This window comes from Cynoglossus semilaevis, chromosome 8 (genome assembly GCF_000523025.1).
Source record: "Cynoglossus semilaevis isolate Cse_v1.0 chromosome 8, Cse_v1.0, whole genome shotgun sequence".
Taxonomy (NCBI): Eukaryota; Metazoa; Chordata; class Actinopteri; order Pleuronectiformes; family Cynoglossidae; genus Cynoglossus; species Cynoglossus semilaevis.
The window spans coordinates 26,264,104-26,273,872 of record NC_024314.1 but is presented as its reverse complement, the minus strand read 5'-3'; the positions used below and the strand labels follow the sequence as shown (position 1 = coordinate 26,273,872).

At 41.5% G+C, this 9,769-nt stretch overlaps 1 long non-coding RNA gene across 2 annotated transcripts in view; it reads right to left on the bottom strand.

Annotated features, from left to right (window-relative positions):
- The window catches only part of LOC107988864 (uncharacterized), a 133,577-nt gene extending 124,813 nt beyond the window's left edge, over positions 1 to 8,764 (bottom strand). For both annotated transcript variants that reach the window (XR_001760374.2, XR_001760373.2), the window contains exon 1: positions 8,184 to 8,764. This is a non-coding gene — a long non-coding RNA (uncharacterized LOC107988864). The remainder of the gene's footprint in view (positions 1 to 8,183) is intronic.
- Between the last annotated feature and the right edge of the window lie 1,005 nt (positions 8,765 to 9,769).

The window sequence follows — 9,769 nt, the reverse complement described above, 5'->3', positions numbered from 1 at the left end:
CACACCCCCTCCATCCCCCAGACAACCCCGGCTTCCTGAGTGATCAATGTCTCTGTCAGACCGGGCGCCTCGTCCGGGCCGCCGAGCAGGGGCCGGTGAGATGCTTTGGCCAGGCTTGGGGCTGACATTAGCGGACACGGGGTGAGTGATGTCAGCCTGCTGCTCCCAGGGGGCGACAGAGGCAAGGGATGTGGCTCAGCCCAGAGCAGTGGGCTCAGAGAAAGGTCACTGTTCAGCCTGGTGTGATTAATAAGACAAGAAGCTGAGTGTCCCCGACGCCATTATCAATATCCACGGCCGCTGGCCGCCCAGACTGCGTGCGCGGTGGCTGCGGCGGCCAAAGCCCTGAGCCCACATGAGCATACACACACCAACATGCTGTAGTAAGACCTTGGCAGCGCCGTTGTGGTTTTGGTGTCATTTGCTCATTAATGTGATAGGTCAGCTATCAATTAGATCAGATTTATTCACAACAGCAGCTCCGACTCAACCGAGTTCTGGTAATGACTCACAGCACACAAATCCGAGAGGTGGAAGTCTGGGACTAAAATGTCAGCACAGCCTCAGCGACAAACATGACATTTAAACAGACATCTGTTTTGCTGTTCTGTTTCCCCAACAACCAAAAATATTTACCCGATGCGCGGTTGCTGATGTAAATAAGGGGAGGAAAAAAAAAACATCTGAAAAGACTGCGGGCCATTAAAACAAGTCGTAATTTTTGTTCCGCAGCTTTTTGGGTTTGGGTCAAAGTCAGAAAGAACCGGATTTGGAACATTTCCTTATCCCATCGTCTTCTTTCCTACATTACAATAGAAACGCAGTGTAATCCACCAGCACCAACAAGGAAATCCTGCTTCTTTAAATAAATTAGCATCGGCGTGTGACGAGTGTAACTAATGGTCCGGTTCAGTCCCAGATTAAATATCCTAGATTTAAGTTAAAGTGCGAAGTCGGATAATTAAGAGCGATAAATTCTTCGGAGTGCGAGGGAGGAGAGAGAGAGAGAGAGAGAGCAGGAACTGGAACGTTATCTGGAGGAGGACACCAAAAGGTCAGCGGTGGAGGTTTTAATAGGATGAGAGGCCAAAAGAGCAGCAGAGAGAGAGGCGGGAGGAAAATGAAGACGATGTGTGTGTGTATATATGTGTGTGTTTGTGAGCGCTGGAGATGCAGCAGAGCTGGAGACGGAGCTGGACTTGTTCTCAGCTTCGCCTCGAGGTGCCCAGATGGCAAGAGCTCGTCTCCTTCCAGCCCTCGGTGCATTTGGCAGCAGCAACTCTTCACTGCTGGCTACTGTAGTGTACTGCGGTCTCTTCTGCTGCTGATTCTTCTCCTTAGAACACAGCATTAGCAGAGGCGGCTAAGCATCACCTCACATTTTCACACTCCACCAAGTCTTTGGTTTCAGACCCACAGATATACACTACATTATTGATTATAGGTTGACCTGTATCTGAGTCTGTATACTCAACAGCCCCAGCTCACGTTCTGGCTTCAAACCTGTGACAAGAACGCACATTTAACATTCTCAGCGAAGTGTTTTCACGTCTTCACCGCTTAAATTTTTAAAGTCAGCCAACATAAAAAATGTATTTCCATGCCCCACTCCTGTGGCCCCATGTTAAACGTTTGTCTGCTTCGCCGTTCCCAACACGGTGAGTCGCAGACTCGGGTACTAGAGATTTTCTCAAACACAGGAACATTTAGCCCCTACATATATGATTGATGTTATCACTTATTTTTATTAAATGCAAGTCTGGAGGCTGAATTCAGTTCCAATGCACCGAGGCCAGTTATAATACATTTCCCTGCGAGCAAACGCTATTAATTCCATTTGGCAGATACGCTGTACTTTTAAAGCAAATCATTTTTTACTTAAAAGATACATTTATTATACGGTCCAGAAAGAGGGTCGCCAACTTTAGTTCTCGGAGGGCAATAATTTCTCTGGACAAACACCTTGGTTGCCAGATACTCAAAAAAAAAAACACAAAAAAACACAAAACAAAAAGAAAATTTTTGTCCAATATTTAATCAATTAATGGATTAAATTCGATGGTTTGGTGGACTATATGTGGCCCTCGAGCCGCCAGTTGAGGATCACAGGGCTAGCAGACAAAACAGATGTAAAAAAAAAAAAGAAAATTGAAAAATTGACAGTTCAGAGGACACGCTGACCTCTGACTGTACGACATCGTTCTAGTCTGAAGTTACAAAAAGTGGCCATCGTGCAAACAGAAACACGCTGAGTGCATTATCTCTTTATTGTTCATGATAAGTACTCATCCGGAGCCGTAAATAAAAAAAAAAAAAAAAAAAAAGTCCGGAGCCGTAAATAAGAAAAAAAAAAACTGCAGTTACCGCTTCATGAACGTTTGGATTCACACAGCAGAACCAGTCGGCTGGCGTCTCCTTCTACAGCCAGCCAATAAAAGAGCCTCGCTGCTCTCCATCACCGTGAAAGCTGCTTTATATTGTCCACCGTCATCTCTGGCAGCAGCAGATCTCTGATTTAGGGCCGGCTGCACCACACTGACTTTTATTAGGGATGTAAACATTAGAGTTGGGAGACAAGAGATTCACAGCTGGGGTCCAGACCAGTTCTATAGAAGGAGCGCAGAAACTTTTTCACAGCCTCTGTAGTTTCCAGTCAACTGTTGACTGAAAAAGTCCCTGAGCTGCAGTTTTGATTTATGAAACTAAAATTTCCCCGACACACGTATTGGTATTTACAGTGTACATTACTGTGTAGAGCCATGACATTAACACGTAGCCTAAAAAGTACAATGTTGAAAACATGTCTTGCCTGGACACACACATACTGTCAACCTGAAGTCAGGTATGTCCAAAGTAAGGCTGGTGGGTTCAGTGTGGGACGTGGATAAGCATTTAAGATTTTTTATAAATTTAAAAACTTATTTTAGGGATTTTTTAGGAAATTAACATTTCTGAACAAGAGGGATAAAAATAAGATTTTTTTTTTTTTACTATTATTTTGTCATTATCTGCTGTTAGCTCACTCTAAGCTGTTTTAAATGATTTAATTTGCTAGTTCAAGGTTCAATCATTAAGTTTAAAATGATTTAGTGGTTTTTAATTTCTATCCAGGACGACTTAATTGCATTTCATTAATAACAATTAGCTAACTTTAGGCTAACCTTTAGCTAGATTTGTATCAAATCAGTTAATTTCAAGGATTTTATTTTTCTCCAAGCACATACTTTTTTTTTAACTTTAAGGGTTTTTTCCAGCTTGCTCTAACTTTTTTTTATCTACTAATCCTTTAATTTTACAAGGTTGAAGTGAAACCTTTTAATTTAATTAAATTAAATGTTCACAATAAGTTGAGATCCTTTTTGTCACGACTTCTTTTACGTCTTTTACCGATGGTTTCGCACTTATTCATCCCACCTGTTTAAATAAAGAGCTCTATTTTAAATGTTTGCACTGAACACATTTGTTATAATTCAGTTCACAGTTTAAGTACAGTCGCTCTGTAGGAGGTGTCGGCCTCTAAATGTTACATCATTAAATCTGTGGCCTTCAGATCAGACGTCTCTGTTTATGTTCAAATGAATTTGGCCTGAAAATATAACAAGTGGTAATGGGAAAGTATCTAAGGTTCTATGGTCACATTTACATTTCACTTCCTCTCACTGTATTATAATACAGATGTGTGTGTGCCTATATCAGAGATGGCCAAACTATGGCCCGTGGGCCACAAATGGCCTGCTAGATATGGTAAAGACTGCTGTCAAGCCTTCTGTTTCATGTATGAGAAAAAAATCGCAAACTATGGCCCGTGGGCCAGATACGGCCCACTAGGTTTTCTCATTCGGCCCACCAAACACTGGTACAGGTATATGGTAAAGACTGATGTCAAGCCTTCTGTTTCATACATTTCAACAAATCCACTGTCATTTCTGCTGATGCCACTAGAGGGCACAGACATCAAATGTGCCAAATTATTTTAGTTAAATTATTTGGCCCAGCATTCTACATCCAAACAATACTGAACCGACCTGCCACAAAGTTTGCCCAGCCCTGGTCTATACAGTAGCAGCAGGTGTCGAACTCACTTCATTAAGTATTGAATTTGCTATGCTCACTGTAGCATGACCACGATATGTTGCTAATTATGTAGCCAGCATGTAGCAAGGACACAACAGTACAATACATCTGAAGAACAGGGAGGAAGAAAAAACCCAGTGTCGCACCAAGCATTTAAGATTCCTCCATTACCCAAAGTTTTTTTTTTTTTTTTTTTCTCGTCTGATGCCACAGATGTCAAACGTCAGCAGAGACGGTCGGAGCCGGAGCGACATGTTAGCAAACGTGTTTTCATCTTTACAGTAAACCCTAAAAGTAGGAAGGGATTTACATGAGCATACACACACACCCCACTGGCTGTGGATTCTAAATGTGGAGGGGGGAGTGGGTGGGGGGGGCTTCCACTTCCTCACTCTCTCCTTTTGCCTCGTCACATCTAAGATTAGCCCAGATAAATAAAAAGAGGGTTTTTGCGGCACGGCTCATTGGCGTGGCAGATGACAGTTATTACAAGCTGTGAGTTAAAAGAAAACGCACGTAGGAAAAAGCAGCGAGCGATCGTGAAGGCAGATGGATGATAATGGCACAGCAAATGTTTTCCCCTTTTTTTTTTTTTTTTAAAGGCCAAATAATAAATATTTTAGGGGTGGATTTGGAGCTGATCTTTGAATGAAGTTAAAGGAAGGATATAAAGGAACTTCAGGAAAGAAGAGAACTTGAATCCTGAAAGGAGGTTTATTTTAAGTTGCTGTTGATTCAGTATTTCAGCAATGATGTTTATTTTTTTCATCTCCTACTTCACAACATCAGGGTTACCTCAAGAAAACCCAGGTATTTCAGATAAAATTAATCAATCACAATTTCAAATGCCATATTTTAAGATTTTTTTTTATTTTTAAGATTCTAGACCTGGGGTGTCAACAAACGGCTGGCGGACCAAAACTGGCACGCTAGGGGGTTCAATCTGGCCCACTTGATGAAATTATGTTAGTGATGTTTTGTCAAATTATATTTCATTAAATATGAATTGTTTTTTTAATATACTTTGAGGTGTTTGTAGGTGACTGCTAGCTTAGCTTTCCCTGAAAAAAAAACCCTGAAAATCCAGGTGTAAAAACAGTTGATAATGACCTGTCACAGTGACATCACTTCTGGGTAAGACTCGGTGGGTGTTTTCTTTCCTACTGAAATGTACCAGGTAAGTCAGCTAATCATCGAAAAATTGTCAAAGGTTAAACTGTACCTATGTTGTCTGATCATAAAAAGTCTACATTATCTGGATATCCTGACAACATGAACCCAGCGGGTGTTTTCTTTCCTACTGAAATGTACTGTATGAGTACAGTTCTCGCAGTAATGAAGAATTGTACAAGATGTTAGAATTGAATTCTACCCCAATCATGAAATTAAATAAGGGAAAATTATTCATATAGAGCTTCGGTCTGAGCTACGCAACCTTTAACCTTTCTGTAGACAAGCACAAAAAAAATCAGTGTGTTGTGTCAAATATTAAAAAAAATAAATAAATAATTCTTATTTTGACATCCAGTACATTTCTCATTTGCTGTTACTGATTTACCAGTTACTAATTCTTAGCTTCCAGTAGAAAACGGACAGAACAAGATGTGGGACTGTTTAGTGTTTAGTGTAGGTCTACTGTGAGCCTGATGACAAGTCCATACGCAGCCTGTTCAAACACAGAAGCCTTGTGCTCGCACAGATGGCCGCCACAGCTCTACGTAAATAGGTTGTGCTGCTGGGAGCTGCTGAGCTCCTACAGCAGCCAGTGCTCCTCACATATGTTGTGCATTCATCTTTTTTTTTTTAACGTTCAGGCAGAACAATGACCCAACAATCCAAGACTGTACGCTGAACTCTCTGGAAGCAGCCTAAACAAACCCCAGCGTCAGGTTTGCTCTTCTGTTTCCTCGTCTCCTTTTGTAAGAATCGTACCGGGGATAACGAGGTGTGATCTATTTAAATCGCGAGAACAACAGAGTTGCGGCGGGTCGTCGACTTTTGTCGTCTCTGACAAACAAATTTTTTAAGAAGCCGGGAGATGCAACGTGACTCGTCTGACTTCTGAGGAAGATTTTTTTTTTTGGAGTGAAGGTGACAACGGAGTTGCTTTCAATTATTTTGTGAGTCTCAGCAGGTGACGCTGCAGCTTGAAATCACTCACTTACACGGAGCGCGTCGCCTCGTTAGAGTTGCTCGTCTCTGTTGTTGTTCAAGTATCCCAGCACTAGCTCTGAGTCTTTGTCGAGGTGAAAGGTCAACATTTGAAAGACTGAAGCAGGTTTTACCGTATATTTTCCTGTATTCAAATATTTAACAGCGGATGTTGATTCGAGAAACATGAACAGCAACAACAAATGATGCCAGACTAAGAATGTGATGTACAAAAAAAAAAAGAAAATTCTTTGTTTGTTCGAGAATTGTTTTCAAGGCTGTTTGACTTTCATGAAATTTTTTTTCGCAGTGTGCCCACCATCACTGACTCATGGGACTTAAGTCAACCACATCACTTCAGTGAATGACTCATTGTTGACTCAAGGTCCACGAGTTGACCAACAATAAGTTACACCTTGGTAAATAACCAGAGGATTTCATCTAAACTGAACAGTGTCTGACCATTTGCAGCCATTTTAGGTTTGAGTTTGTTCTAAATCGGAGAGAAGCACAAACCACGGAACTACTTGTGCAGGTCACTGTACCACTTCTTCTGCTCTCACCCCCCCTCCAACCCCCAGCTCCCCGGCAAGGTGTTACAAAGTCTGTTCATTCAATGCAACAATCAGAAATGACCTTAATGTTGACAACAAGGACACCAGCAATGGATTACTTGTCAATTTGACTGCATAACAGAATCATGGAGTTGGAAGATGAATTACCCTGCAAACCAGGCAGGACAAGTGGTGTGTGTGTTCATTTAAGCCCGATTTATGTATTTAACGGCTTACGGCGAGGGGGGGGGGGAGGGGGATGGGATAGAGCGCCACCAGCCTCTTAATTCAGATGTATTACAGCTAATGCAGAGCACTTCTGACTGACAGGTGGAATATGATTCCTAGAAACAATTATCCATAAGCCGCGCAGTGTTCTTTATGGCCGACCACTCGGTTTGGTTTGACGACGAACTTATTTTTGCCCCATCAACATCTATGAACGTCCAAGTCGGAGCGTGCGTCGCAGTGTCCCGCCTCAGTCGTCCTTCCCTCAGATAAGCGCCCTCAGTGTTATCATCATTGTTGTCAACAATGCTGCCACTGCTGCTGATTTAATCACACGCTGTCAATGTGTCCGCTCCGCTGGAAGCTTTGTGTTCCACGTTGATCATTAAGTGTTGCCGACCGTGTGCACAAAAGGAAGGCCACTGTTGATCAATATGTCAGCGGCGATGACAGGCTTGTCCCTGAGAAACATCAAGACTATCTGGCCAACATTTATGCATATGAGATAGATCCCGGGCATGAGCACAATGTACTTGAATGGAAAGCGCCGCGGGGACGGCCAAGGTTAGTCAAGGACGATAGTGGGAAGAAAGACAAAAAAAAAGAAAGAATCTGATAAATATGTGCAAACCTGCACAAAAGGATGTGAAATAACCGCAACATGTCGCACAAAGACAGCAGCAACCGCCGACAACAAAACAGAGAATTAATGTGGGAAAGTGTTTCAACACGACACATGCAACGACAATGACATGATGGAAACACATGACAATCACACTGATTTGAAAAAAAAAAAAAAAAATTTCAAGGGTACACCAAACAACTACATCTAAAAAAATATCATGTCATAAAAACATAATTCACTTTTTTATTATATTTATTTGAGGACAATGAAAAATGTCTTCAACGCAATGACTATCTATGGAACCAATTTTTTAAAGTTAGTTTTTTAACCTAGATCGTTGGTCCTTATTTGCATCTTAAATCCAGATTCAAGTTTTCATTTGTATTTCTTATTACGTGCACTAATATTTTTTTGTTTTTTAATTCCAAACCCAGAAAAAGATGTGCCTCAACATCTGGTGCGCATTTACAAACACTGTCAAGCTTTTGTGTCTTCATGGCCCTTGCCATTTTCCACATGGCTACTTTGTCTATTTAATATGCTCCACTCACCTCTAGTCAACCACTGCCTGTCACTTCATCCCCGGTGTTTGCACCCAGGAGGTCATGTGACACTTCGCTCCTCGCCGCCGCGTTATCTGATGTCTCTCTTCCTCTTTACGCCAGATCTTCTGGAACCTTTATCAGGCAGAGGAGAAGAAATGCACAAACAAAACAACATCATTAAACAGGAAAAATTCCTCCTCATCCCTCTGATCATCCAGGCGTCGTGCATCACGTCTATTTAGAGGCGAGCGAATTGATTCAATTTACTGCCTTTGCATCACGCCTGATTCCGTGGCCTCTCAGTGAGCTGTAAACGCACGCGTCTTCAGGAAGATGATTTTATCGAGACTGTTTTTTTGCTCTTTGGCTGCAGCCCGTCTTCAACACACCCAGTAATCTCATTTATTAATGCAGTTTTAAAAAAAGGAGGGGGGGAGTAGAATCAATTAGACTGATGATGAAAATACGAACATGTCGAGTGTGTAGCTAGAGGCACCGATTTATGTGATGTGATGATTGTTTAAGCTCAGAAGTAGATTGATCTCAGCTTGAATAAACCAGAGCCTGGAATCAGTGAGTAAATGAGATAAAAAAAAATTAAAAAACATGACCTGAATTTGTTTAACAGCTAAATATAATACAGTATGACAGGATGAACACAGATGTCACTGATCAGATCAGGATAAATCAAAACTGACGCTTGGTTACGTTTTTTACAGATTTAGTTCGGCTAATTGTTGTGTGCTAATTGGAACAACAACATTAGTTAGATACTGTTTTTTGAGAATAGATAAGGTAAAAAAAAAAAAAAGCGTGATCTCTCTTTGTTCCCCAGCTTCCCCTCTCGTTGAACAAACTTGTTCCCACAAACTAAAGAAACACAAAGGTTAAAGATAACCTTTGTAAATGTAATAGTTGTTGTTGTTTGTCTCCGTTTGCTTGTCCTGTGATGGACAGATATCGTCTCCCGGGTGTATCTGATTTCCACAGGGATGGCCTTCGTCTTTAACCAGGGTAAACAGCTGAAGACGGGCAGATGCTGGGTCACTGGGCCTTCTTCTCATTCAAATACACTCCTTTACTGCGATGCCAAAAAGTAGGTACGATGGAGGAAGTCATCAGATCTAACTGTAATCCAGTGGTTCTCAAAATGGGGGGCAGAACCCTCCTCAGGGGCCATTTGTCCTATAGTCTGGACTGATTGCACTGATTTTAAATTTGACAGATCGGTAATAGAAGGCGCACAAGGACATTTTTTCGCCATTTGTCCTATAGTTTGGACTGATTGCACTGATTTTAAATTTGATTTTCCTTGTTCATCAACATAAGTAGTTTAGTACAAATTATAAGGCGTGACAATGGTTATAAAAGAGCACCAACATTACTGACCCAGTCAAATCCTACAATTGTGGTTATGACACAAAATGACATCCTGTCCAGGTTGCTGCTCAGTGGCCAATATAATACATTTATCTTTCACTTGCTTCAGTATTACAGGCTATGTTCAGTTTTAAAAATAATCTCAAACTGCCTCTAAAAGCCAGATCAATAGGGTGCACACAGGTTAGCAACAGTCGTGTTTTTGTAAGCCA